Consider the following 12500-nt stretch of genomic DNA (forward strand, 5'->3'; position numbering starts at 1 on the left):
ACCGTCATCTATGAGACGCCAAGCCGACTAAGACAGCGATGGGCCCACAGTGCCCTTCTTTCGACCCCACCCCAACGCCAGCGCCTCTGCCGCACGAAGTCGTGGACCGGCAATCACTCCACCTGCACCCGTTCGTGCCCCACCCCAACCGCCCAACTCGCAACTCCAGCGGATGAACGGCGGACTTTGCTCGCACTCGCAATGTGCAATCCACCCCTATAACGTGCGTTTCATGAAGAGTTATGTCCAATATGCGACATTCCCGCTGTCCATATACATGAGCTGCGAGCTGTACCACGTACGAGCTACAGACGCGATCGCGTTGCTCGCTGTACGAATGCAGATGCTCAGCGGCAGCTAGGAGGCGCTCCATCCATGTCGGTACCGGTGAGCGTTGCACTCGCAGTCGCAAAAACGTACGGCAAGTATATTACTCGGAAGAGTCAATGACAGTCCAAGCCCCCCTGCGTGGGAAGAGTCTTCCTAGGCCATGACCCACCGGAAGGGCGCAGCGTCCCCCACCCCAGACATGTGACGTCAGACTATCGGTATTGACGACTAGACTGATTCCTTATAATCATTTGCCATACACCGGTGGAAGCTGCCGAGACGAGTAACTACATAGCGGGCTCGCCGTGTCACTAATGTACAGAGATACAATAGTTTCGACTGGAACCGGATTAAACGTATACACGGCGCTGATTAGTAATAGATAGAGCCATCAGAATACAGATAATGTATAGACCTGTCCGTATACATGCTGAAAGACTCTGCTCACAATCACACGTCAGCCAGACACTCTTATCACGCACTACTCTCTGCCTGTAACAGGCACACAGACAATATGTAAGCACCAGCATGGAACAACACCCAGTGCATCCTCTCTGCCACATTAGACAATCCACACTATCATAACCAGACCGGGAGGTCCACTCGGAAAACAGAATATCCCACCCTTCCGACAACCACCATTGCTCAGCTAAGCCACCAACACCCACACATGTCCCAGACAGGGGTGCACCCAACATCACAATACTGCCTCCTGTCACACCACACAAACAATGGCAGGAATGAAAGACACAGGTCTGCCACAAGCATGGAATCAGAGCGCCGCCTGTTATGAGCCAAAGGTGCACCCTGACGTGGCAAATCAGATGATGCCGCAGTCATTTACTTACGATAATCACAATCAACAAACCGGGCCCCCCCCCCCCCAAGTGCCTTAACCTAACCCGTATTGTACCTTAACCTAACCCGTATTGTACCTTAACCTAACCCGTATTGTACCTTAACCTAACCCGTATTGTACCTTAACCTAACCCGTATTGTACCTTAACCTAACCCGTATTGTACCTTAACCTAACCCGTATTGTACCTTAACCTAACCCATATTGTACCTTAACCTAACCCATATTGTACCTTAACCTAACCCATATTGTACCTTAACCTAACCCATATTGTACCTTAACCTAACCCATATTGTACCTTAACCTAACCCATATTGTACCTTAACCTAACCCATATTGTACCTTAACCTAACCCATATTGTACCTTAACCTAACCCATATTGTACCTTAACCTAACCCATGTTGCGCCTTAACCTAACCCATGTTGCGCCTTAACCTAACCCATGTTGCGCCTTAACCTAACCCATGTTGCGCCTTAACCTAACCCATGTTGCGCCTTAACCTAACCCATGTTGCGCCTTAACCTAACCCATGTTGCGCCTTAACCTAACCCATGTTGCGCCTTAACCTAACCCATGTTGCGCCTTAACCTAACCCATGTTGCGCCTTAACCTAACCCATGTTGCGCCTTAACCTAACCCATGTTGCGCCTTAACCTAACCCACGTTGCGCCTTAACCTAACCCATGTTGCGCCTTAACCTAACCTATGTTGCGCCTTAACCTAACCTATGTTGCGCCTTAACCTAACCTATGTTGCGCCTTAACCTAACCTATGTTGCGCCTTAACCTAACCTATGTTGCGCCTTAACCTAACCTATGTTGCGCCTTAACCTAACCTATGTTGCGCCTTAACCTAACCTATGTTGCGCCGTAACCTAACCTATGTTGCGCCGTAACCTAACCTATGTTGCGCCATAACCTAACCTATGTTGCGCCTTAACCTAACCTATGTTGCGCCTTAACCTAACCTATGTTGCGCCTTAACCTAACCTATGTTGCGCCGTAACCTAACCTATGTTGCGCCTTAACCTAACCTATGTTGCGCCTTAACCTAACCTATGTTGCGCCTTAACCTAACCTATGTTGCGCCTTAACCTAACCTATGTTGCGCCTTAACCTAACCTATGTTGCGCCTTAACCTAACCTATGTTGCGCCTTAACCTAACCTATGTTGCGCCGTAACCTAACCTATGTTGCGCCTTAACCTAACCTATGTTGCGCCTTAACCTAACCTATGTTGCGCCGTAACCTAACCTATGTTGCGCCTTAACCTAACCTATGTTGCGCCTTAACCTAACCTATGTTGCGCCTTAACCTAACCTATGTTGCGCCTTAACCTAACCTATGTTGCGCCTTAACCTAACCTATGTTGCGCCTTAACCTAACCTATGTTGCGCCTTAACCCAACACACGTTGGGCCTTAACCCAACACACGTTGGGCCTTAACCCAACACACGTTGGGCCTTAACCCAACACACGTTGGGCCTTAACCCAACACACGTTGGGCCTTAACCCAACACACGTTGGGCCTTAACCCAACACACGTTGGGCCTTAACCCAACACACGTTGGGCCTTAACCCAACACACGTTGGGCCTTAACCCAACACACGTTGGGCCTTAACCCAACACACGTTGGGCCTTAACCCAACACACGTTGGGCCTTAACCCAACACACGTTGGGCCTTAACCCAACACACGTTGGGCCTTAACCCAACACACGTTGGGCCTTAACCCAACACACGTTGGGCCTTAACCCAACACACGTTGGGCCTTAACCCAACACACGTTGGGCCTTAACCCAACACACGTTGGGCCTTAACCCAACACACGTTGGGCCTTAACCCAACACACGTTGGGCCTTAACCCAACACACGTTGGGCCTTAACCCAACACACGTTGGGCCTTAACCCAACACACGTTGGGCCTTAACCCAACACACGTTGGGCCTTAACCTGCTCTGTAATTGTCATACGACGCGTTAAATTAGTGTAGTGTTGCCTAACTGCAACCCCCGCAATATAGTTTGCTACTCGCACTGCCCGGTCCCCAGAGTATCGCTTCATGTTAAACACCTTGCAGCTATACACTGTAATGCGGATGGCGGCAGGACGTACATGCTCAATGCCCTTCGCAGTTGTTCATTGGCATTCGCATGGCGAAGCACAGCCTACGTTGTGGTGCGGCTTGTGGCAACTGTCCGCTGATGTTGTACGTCCAAATCACACACTGTACCGCACATTGGTCCTCATGTACTGAATGATACATCGTGGTACATGTGTGACCGTACCACGACTGCGCCAACAACGGCGAACCATACGGTCCAAATATTGTGCACTCAGCTACGTGTCGTCTCCCTATAAGAGCTGGATTGCAGTATGGTATGCCGTGGATGGCGATCAGCATGAGCCGTCTGTTGATGTAGTGGCGCGTGTTGTCAGACGTAGTCGTCTCTTCTCACACACCGTGATAGCATGGTGCACTGCGTTCCACATCTGCGACATGCGACAGAGGCCGGTTGACAGTCGTTCGCGCAATGGACATCGCATACGTACGGGGGCCACCTTCCACGTGTTCGCGAAGCGTGCACATGTTGTTGCGTGTATGTGGGCAGACATAGTGTGTCGTGACACCTGACACAGGCATGCAACAATCGTTGAATTTGCAAATGGCGATGGACGTCTACGTTTGCTGGTGACGTTACGCAAATGAAGAACTGGTAAACCGTTGTGGTGCGGTTGTTCTCGCTAGAGGTGAATCAGTGATGGCGACGATCGGTTGAGCTACCAACCGGTTGTTTCAGCGATACCCACCATGCCCACGAACGTGAATGGCATGTGGGTGTGAAGCGATACGCGGCGGTGGCTGGGTGGGACCGTCCCCGGCCGGTGAGGGGGGGCCTTCCGGCGTGCTGGCCGCGCGGTGCGTGGGCGCACGCGCTACAGCCGGCTGGTGGGGGCGGCCAGTGGCAGGCGCGCCGGCCGACGGAGGCGGCAGGCGGCGCAGCTGCGCGCCGGCGCACCCTGCACGCGGCGCCGTGCGGCCAAAGTAGGTCCTCGCGGGCCCGGTGCGAAGCGCGGTGGACATCTGCAGTGTGCTGGTCCGATTGAGGACTGTGTGCGCTGAGGATGCGCCGCCGCCCGGCGCTCGGCGCCGCGACGCCGTCTGCTGCTCGGTCGCCTCTGCGGTTCTCGCAGGTGGATTGTATCGCAGCTGTGCGGACGTGTTGGCGCGTGCGCTGTGCTGGGAGAGTTCGCTTCGGCACCCAAGTGGGGCTTTTGTCCTTCTGTGGCGCTGGCGTTGGAGCTGCCGGCCACCGTAGGTGGCGCGTGTTGTCTCCCGCCGGCAATGCCACGACAGCACGCTCCCGGGCCTCTGTCGGCAGCGGCAAGCTCAGTTGGGAGCACGGGTGGTCGCACCTAAAGCGTCTACTCGCCAAACTCCGGGCGATTGCGCCTCTCTCGAACCCGACCAAGTACTTAGGACGGCGCTGCGCGCCGCCGGGACCTGAGAGGGTTTCGAGGTGTATTGTGCAGGGGAGCTCAGCCTCCTCCTGTTTGCAGAATAATTGAGCGGACGCTTGCGTGTTCGCGCGGGCCCCCGGGACACACTCCCGGGCGGCCGGCTGCTCAGCTCTAGTTGACGCAGCTCCCTGGTTGATCCTGCCAGTAGTCATATGCTTGTCTCAAAGATTAAGCCATGCATGTCTCAGTACAAGCCGCATTAAGGTGAAACCGCGAATGGCTCATTAAATCAGTTATGGTTCCTTAGATCGTACCCACGTTACTTGGATAACTGTGGTAATTCTAGAGCTAATACATGCAAACAGAGTCCCGACCAGAGATGGAAGGGACGCTTTTATTAGATCAAAACCAATCGGTCGGCTCGTCCGGTCCGTTTGCCTTGGTGACTCTGAATAACTTTGGGCTGATCGCACGGTCCTCGTACCGGCGACGCATCTTTCAAATGTCTGCCTTATCAACTGTCGATGGTAGGTTCTGCGCCTACCATGGTTGTAACGGGTAACGGGGAATCAGGGTTCGATTCCGGAGAGGGAGCCTGAGAAACGGCTACCACATCCAAGGAAGGCAGCAGGCGCGCAAATTACCCACTCCCGGCACGGGGAGGTAGTGACGAAAAATAACGATACGGGACTCATCCGAGGCCCCGTAATCGGAATGAGTACACTTTAAATCCTTTAACGAGTATCTATTGGAGGGCAAGTCTGGTGCCAGCAGCCGCGGTAATTCCAGCTCCAATAGCGTATATTAAAGTTGTTGCGGTTAAAAAGCTCGTAGTTGGATTTGTGTCCCACGCTGTTGGTTCACCGCCCGTCGGTGTTTAACTGGCATGTATCGTGGGACGTCCTGCCGGTGGGGCGAGCTGAAGGCGTGCGACGCGCCTCGTGCGTGCTCGTGCGTCCCGAGGCGGACCCCGTTGCAATCCTACCAGGGTGCTCTTGAGTGAGTGTCTCGGTGGGCCGGCACGTTTACTTTGAACAAATTAGAGTGCTTAAAGCAGGCAAGCCCGCCTGAATACTGTGTGCATGGAATAATGGAATAGGACCTCGGTTCTATTTTGTTGGTTTTCGGAACCCGAGGTAATGATTAATAGGGACAGGCGGGGGCATTCGTATTGCGACGTTAGAGGTGAAATTCTTGGATCGTCGCAAGACGAACAGAAGCGAAAGCATTTGCCAAGTATGTTTTCATTAATCAAGAACGAAAGTTAGAGGTTCGAAGGCGATCAGATACCGCCCTAGTTCTAACCATAAACGATGCCAGCCAGCGATCCGCCGCAGTTCCTCCGATGACTCGGCGGGCAGCCTCCGGGAAACCAAAGCTTTTGGGTTCCGGGGGAAGTATGGTTGCAAAGCTGAAACTTAAAGGAATTGACGGAAGGGCACCACCAGGAGTGGAGCCTGCGGCTTAATTTGACTCAACACGGGAAACCTCACCAGGCCCGGACACCGGAAGGATTGACAGATTGATAGCTCTTTCTTGATTCGGTGGGTGGTGGTGCATGGCCGTTCTTAGTTGGTGGAGCGATTTGTCTGGTTAATTCCGATAACGAACGAGACTCTAGCCTGCTAACTAGTCGCGTGACATCCTTCGTGCTGTCAGCGATTACTTTTCTTCTTAGAGGGACAGGCGGCTTCTAGCCGCACGAGATTGAGCAATAACAGGTCTGTGATGCCCTTAGATGTTCTGGGCCGCACGCGCGCTACACTGAAGGAATCAGCGTGTCTTCCTAGGCCGAAAGGTCGGGGTAACCCGCTGAACCTCCTTCGTGCTAGGGATTGGGGCTTGCAATTGTTCCCCATGAACGAGGAATTCCCAGTAAGCGCGAGTCATAAGCTCGCGTTGATTACGTCCCTGCCCTTTGTACACACCGCCCGTCGCTACTACCGATTGAATGATTTAGTGAGGTCTTCGGACTGGTACGCGGCATTGACTCTGTCGTTGCCGATGCTACCGGAAAGATGACCAAACTTGATCATTTAGAGGAAGTAAAAGTCGTAACAAGGTTTCCGTAGGTGAACCTGCGGAAGGATCATTACCGACTAGACTGCATGTCTTTCGATGTGCGTGTCGTGTCGCGCAACACGCTACCTGTACGGCTCGCAGTAGCCGTGCGCCGCGTGCGGAACCACGCGTGCTTCTCAAAACTAACGCCAATGTTGTGTGGTACGAGCGCTGAAGCGCTGGAGCGGCTGGCCTGCGGCACCTGGCGCCTGGCGCCGGTTTTGAATGACTTTCGCCCGACTGCCTGTCCGCTCCGGTGTGGAGCCGTACGACGCCCATCGGCCGTGAGGCCGTTGGACACAGAACGCTTGAACAGGGGCCGCCACACGCCTACGTCCCGCCTATGCAACTGTCTTGAAAGAGACAGTGTAAACTAAGAAAAGATCACCCAGGACGGTGGATCACTCGGCTCGTGGGTCGATGAAGAACGCAGCAAATTGCGCGTCGACATGTGAACTGCAGGACACATGAACATCGACGTTTCGAACGCACATTGCGGTCCATGGATTCCGTTCCCGGGCCACGTCTGGCTGAGGGTCGGCTACGTATACTGAAGCGCGCGGCGTTTGCCCCGCTTCGCAGACCTGGGAGCGTCGCGGCCGCCTGTGGGGCCGGCCGCGCCTCCTTAAACGTGCGATGCGCGCCCGTCGCCTGGCGGTTCGCATACCGGTACTTACTCGGTAGCGTGCACAGCCGGCTGGCGGTGTGGCGTGCGACACCTCGTACAACGACCTCAGAGCAGGCGAGACTACCCGCTGAATTTAAGCATATTACTAAGCGGAGGAAAAGAAACTAACAAGGATTCCCCCAGTAGCGGCGAGCGAACAGGGAAGAGTCCAGCACCGAACCCCGCAGGCTGCCGCCTGTCGTGGCATGTGGTGTTTGGGAGGGTCCACTACCCCGACGCCTCGCGCCGAGCCCAAGTCCAACTTGAATGAGGCCACGGCCCGTAGAGGGTGCCAGGCCCGTAGCGGCCGGTGCGAGCGTCGGCGGGACCTCTCCTTCGAGTCGGGTTGCTTGAGAGTGCAGCTCCAAGTGGGTGGTAAACTCCATCTGAGACTAAATATGACCACGAGACCGATAGCGAACAAGTACCGTGAGGGAAAGTTGAAAAGAACTTTGAAGAGAGAGTTCAAAAGTACGTGAAACCGTTCTGGGGTAAACGTGAGAAGTCCGAAAGGTCGAACGGGTGAGATTCACGCCCATCCGGCCACTGGCCTCCGCCCTCGGCAGATGGGGCCGGCCGCCCGCGCGGAGCAATCCGCGGCGGGGTCGTGTCCGGTTGCCTTTCCACTCGCCGCGGGGTGGGGCCGTTCCGGTGTGCGGTGGGCCGCACTTCTCCCCTAGTAGGACGTCGCGACCCGCTGGGTGCCGGCCTACGGCCCGGGTGCGCAGCCTGTCCTTCCGCGGGCCTCGGTTCGCGTCTGTTGGGCAGAGCCCCGGTGTCCTGGCTGGCTGCCCGGCGGTATATCTGGAGGAGTCGATTCGCCCCTTTGGGCGCTCGGGCTCCCGGCAAGCGCGCGCGGTTCTTCCCGGATGACGGACCTACCTGGCCCGGCCCCGGACCCGCGCCGCTGTTGGCTCGGGATGCTCTCGGGCGGAATAATCGCTCCCGTCAGCGGCGCTTCAGCTTTGGACAATTTCACGACCCGTCTTGAAACACGGACCAAGGAGTCTAACATGTGCGCGAGTCATTGGGCTGTACGAAACCTAAAGGCGTAATGAAAGTGAAGGTCTCGCCTTGCGCGGGCCGAGGGAGGATGGGGCTTCCCCGCCCTTCACGGGGCGGCGGCCTCCGCACTCCCGGGGCGTCTCGTCCTCATTGCGAGGTGAGGCGCACCTAGAGCGTACACGTTGGGACCCGAAAGATGGTGAACTATGCCTGGCCAGGACGAAGTCAGGGGAAACCCTGATGGAGGTCCGTAGCGATTCTGACGTGCAAATCGATCGTCGGAGCTGGGTATAGGGGCGAAAGACTAATCGAACCATCTAGTAGCTGGTTCCCTCCGAAGTTTCCCTCAGGATAGCTGGTGCTCGTACGAGTCTCATCCGGTAAAGCGAATGATTAGAGGCCTTGGGGCCGAAACGACCTCAACCTATTCTCAAACTTTAAATGGGTGAGATCTCCGGCTTGCTTGATATGCTGAAGCCGCGAGCAAACGACTCGGATCGGAGTGCCAAGTGGGCCACTTTTGGTAAGCAGAACTGGCGCTGTGGGATGAACCAAACGCCGAGTTAAGGCGCCCGAATCGACGCTCATGGGAAACCATGAAAGGCGTTGGTTGCTTAAGACAGCAGGACGGTGGCCATGGAAGTCGGAATCCGCTAAGGAGTGTGTAACAACTCACCTGCCGAAGCAACTAGCCCTGAAAATGGATGGCGCTGAAGCGTCGTGCCTATACTCGGCCGTCAGTCTGGCAGTCATGGCCGGTCCTTGCGGCCGGCCGCGAAGCCCTGACGAGTAGGAGGGTCGCGGCGGTGGGCGCAGAAGGGTCTGGGCGTGAGCCTGCCTGGAGCCGCCGTCGGTGCAGATCTTGGTGGTAGTAGCAAATACTCCAGCGAGGCCCTGGAGGGCTGACGCGGAGAAGGGTTTCGTGTGAACAGCCGTTGCACACGAGTCAGTCGATCCTAAGCCCTAGGAGAAATCCGATGTTGATGGGGGCCGTCATAGCATGATGCACTTTGTGCTGGCCCCCGTTGGGCGAAAGGGAATCCGGTTCCTATTCCGGAACCCGGCAGCGGAACCGATACAAGTCGGGCCCCTCTTTTAGAGATGCTCGTCGGGGTAACCCAAAAGGACCCGGAGACGCCGTCGGGAGATCGGGGAAGAGTTTTCTTTTCTGCATGAGCGTTCGAGTTCCCTGGAATCCTCTAGCAGGGAGATAGGGTTTGGAACGCGAAGAGCACCGCAGTTGCGGCGGTGTCCCGATCTTCCCCTCGGACCTTGAAAATCCGGGAGAGGGCCACGTGGAGGTGTCGCGCCGGTTCGTACCCATATCCGCAGCAGGTCTCCAAGGTGAAGAGCCTCTAGTCGATAGAATAATGTAGGTAAGGGAAGTCGGCAAATTGGATCCGTAACTTCGGGATAAGGATTGGCTCTGAGGATCGGGGCGTGTCGGGCTTGGTCGGGAAGTGGGTCAGCGCTAACGTGCCGGGCCTGGGCGAGGTGAGTGCCGTAGGGGTGCCGGTAAGTGCGGGCGTTTAGCGCGGGCGTGGTCTGCTCTCGCCGTTGGTTGGCCTCGTGCTGGCTGGCGGTGCAGGATGCGCGCGCCTGCGCGGCGTTCGCGCCCCGGTGCTTCAACCTGCGTGCAGGATCCGAGCTCGGTCCCGTGCCTTGGCCTCCCACGGATCTTCCTTGCTGCGAGGCCGCGTCCGCCTTAGCGTGCTCCTCCGGGGGCGCGCGGGTGCGCGGATTCTCTTCGGCCGCCATTCAACGATCAACTCAGAACTGGCACGGACTGGGGGAATCCGACTGTCTAATTAAAACAAAGCATTGCGATGGCCCTAGCGGGTGTTGACGCAATGTGATTTCTGCCCAGTGCTCTGAATGTCAACGTGAAGAAATTCAAGCAAGCGCGGGTAAACGGCGGGAGTAACTATGACTCTCTTAAGCTGCCAAGTGGCAGCGGTGTGGCTGCATCCGGACTTGGCTTCTCGAAGTGCGGTCTTGATGTAGTCGTGCTGCTGCTGCGAGGTGCCTTCCTTGGGTTATAGTTACAGGGAGAGTGATGCGCAATACATGGGCCTAGCCCTCTTAGCCTCTCCTCTCCTGCGGTCTTCTCCCCTTCTCGTGGGCCCGCTGATTTCGCAGAGTGGAAGACCGCACCAGGGGCTTGGGGGGGTTACCAGCCCCCCCTCGCACTATCCCTTTTTTAGTTGGGGGCAGTAAGCAGAGAATAAGTGGTGGCCCTTCCGCTGAAGGTGCCACCCCAACTCCCCCAGCACCTAGCCGGCCAACCGGCCGTGCCGAAAATCTTGTAACTTTTGCAGCTATGTATACCTGTAGTGAGTGCCACCGCAGCTTTACAACCAAGAACGGTCTCGGGGTCCATCGCCGCCGCCAACATCTTGCGGCCGCCAACGCGGAGATCGTCACGGAGAGGCATCGCGCGAGGTGGACGGAGGAAGAAGTCCTGTCGCTCGCCAAGGCAGAGGCCGAACTGTTCCTCGAGAGGGACGCCCGGTTCTTCTTTGTAAATCAAGAGCTCATCAGGATGTTCCCCGACCGAACGCTTGAGGCAATCAAGTGCCGACGGCGGCAAGCTGCCCACAAGCAGCTTGTCCGCCAATTCATGGAGGCGCTTGAGATCGGTCGGGGGGAAGAGCCGGCGTCCCGCCGGGGAGCGGCGAGCCCGCTGCCTGACGCGGGCGAGGCCGCTGCGCCGCCCGTCGACGCAGCCGAGGACTTCGCGGCCGACACCACCGGGCCGCCGCCGGAGGGGCCGACTGACGCCGCCATCTGGGAGCATCTGGCGGGGCTACCCGCTTCCGCCCAGCGTTTCTCTGCCCTGGATCGTGTCATCGGTCTGGGGCGGGGCACGCCGCCCGATGTCATCCTGGGCATGCTCCCGGATGCCCTTGCGTCGGTCGGGTCCAGAGGGGAGAGATCAATCACCAGGACACAGCGGCCGCGCCAACCATCGAAGCGGCCGCCTGCCGCGCCGCCGACGCAGAAGCGCAAGCGGCGCCGCTGGGAGTACGCGAGAACGCAGGATGCCTTCCGACGGTCGCGTGCGCGTTGCGTGCGCGGCCTCTTGGATGGCACCCTGCTCCAGCCGCCACCTGCCATCCCTGGTCTGCTGGACTTCTGGGCGGACCTCTTCACCAAGAAGCCCATCTCCACCGCGGGCTTCATTCGTGACCGCCTCCTCCCGCACTCAGAGCCTGTCGCTCTCGAGTGCATATGGGGGCCGGTCACACATGAGGAGGTCGCCGCCGCGTTGCCGCCCAGGGGATCAGCAGCCGGGCCGGACGGCCTTACCCCAGCGGAGTTGCGGCGTCTGCCGCACGAAGTCCTGGTGAAAGTGATGAATCTCTTCCTTCTGGCCCGCGCCCTTCCGGAACGCCTGCTTCGCGCGCGGACGTCCCTTCTCCCGAAAACGGCTGCACCAACATCCCCCGCTGACTTTCGCCCCATTACGGTCTGCTCGGTGTTGGCGCGGACCTTTCACAAGGTTCTCGCGTCACGCCTGATGCGCGCTTGTGCTGTGGACGAACGTCAGCGGGCATTCATCCCTCGGGATGGGATGTTGGAAAATACCTTCATCTTGGACACTGCTCTCACCGACGCAGTTCGCTCCTGCCGCTCTGTCTTTGTGGCATCGATCGACGTATCTAAGGCATTCGATTCGGTAGATCATGCTGCCCTTCGCCCCGTGCTGAAGGCGCATGGCCTGCCGGATTGCTTTGTCGAGTATGTCGAGCGGTGCTACGAGGGCAGCACGACAGTGATAGCGGACGGCGCCGGCGTGGGCGTGTCTGTGCAGCCAGCACGGGGCGTTCGCCAGGGCGATCCCCTCTCCCCCCTCCTGTTCAACTTTGCGGTGGACTACGTTTTAGGCCAACTGCCCTCCCACATCGGAGCTCGGATCCTCGGTCGCAGAGTCAACGCTGCGGCCTTTGCAGATGACGTCTTGCTGTTTGCAGCGACCCCGAGGGGCTTGCAGTCCCTCATCGACGCAGCTACCGCAGCCCTCGCCCACCTGGGGCTGCAGATCAACGCCCGGAAGTGTTTCACCCTCGCCTTAGTCGCGTCAGGGCGCGAGAAGAAGGTGAAGGTGGACAGCAAT

The 12500-nt window shown here is 57.3% G+C and overlaps 2 non-coding genes and 1 pseudogene across 2 annotated transcripts; all 3 read left to right on the forward strand.

Annotated features, from left to right (window-relative positions):
- The first annotated feature begins 4835 nt into the window (after window positions 1–4835).
- LOC124587103 lies at window positions 4836–6745 on the forward strand. The gene has a single exon (XR_006975264.1). It is a non-coding gene; the product is annotated as a small subunit ribosomal RNA (ribosomal RNA).
- A 351-nt stretch (window positions 6746–7096) lies between these two features.
- On the forward strand, window positions 7097–7251 carry LOC124587119. The gene has a single exon (XR_006975277.1). It is a non-coding gene; the product is annotated as a 5.8S ribosomal RNA (ribosomal RNA).
- A 188-nt stretch (window positions 7252–7439) lies between these two features.
- The window catches only part of LOC124587118, a 7957-nt pseudogene continuing 2896 nt past the window's right edge, over window positions 7440–12500 (forward strand).

This window comes from Schistocerca americana, unplaced genomic scaffold (assembly GCF_021461395.2).
Source record: "Schistocerca americana isolate TAMUIC-IGC-003095 unplaced genomic scaffold, iqSchAmer2.1 HiC_scaffold_578, whole genome shotgun sequence".
Classification (NCBI taxonomy): domain Eukaryota; kingdom Metazoa; phylum Arthropoda; class Insecta; order Orthoptera; family Acrididae; genus Schistocerca; species Schistocerca americana.